Consider the following 621-nt stretch of genomic DNA (forward strand, 5'->3'; position numbering starts at 1 on the left):
GGGGGGCTTACTATTAGATTAATATGTTTGGTTGATACGCTGAAGCAATCCACAAGTCGAAAGTTCAAGAATAGAATGCAATATTTTTAGTAATTGATTTCAAAATAATGGTAATCAATTCACTATATGATACAGATAATGAATATTTAAACATGAGTATAAACACATCTCTGAATACATTAAGGATCTAATGAAATTCAATCTCCATTAGCAGAAAACAGCTTAAAACTTGGAATATTTGGTTTTATCATAGTTAATGGAACCTGATTCAAAATAAAAATAAAAAGATTCACATGGTTAAGCAAAAATGAAGCCACAAATAAACATGTTAAACATGAACTTAAACGTCTATTGAAATTACTTAATTTTGATTGTAAATAACTTAGTTATTTCTACTTGGGGACAACAAAGAAATAAATTACCTTGAAACTTATTTACTTTTATGTTTACTTTTGAAGAATTTTATCTAAGCAAAGCTTATATTCAGATTTTAGGGATCAATATTTTCTCATCCACTTACAAACAAGGCACTCGATAATATTTGTATATTGGATTCCCAGTACACAAATTCAGAAGGGTAAATTGTCTCTGAGCCTTCGATCAGGATATCGTTGATGTCTA

The sequence above is a fragment of the Olea europaea genome, chromosome 15 (assembly GCF_002742605.1).
Source record: "Olea europaea var. sylvestris chromosome 15, O_europaea_v1, whole genome shotgun sequence".
In the NCBI taxonomy this organism is placed as follows: domain Eukaryota; kingdom Viridiplantae; phylum Streptophyta; class Magnoliopsida; order Lamiales; family Oleaceae; genus Olea; species Olea europaea.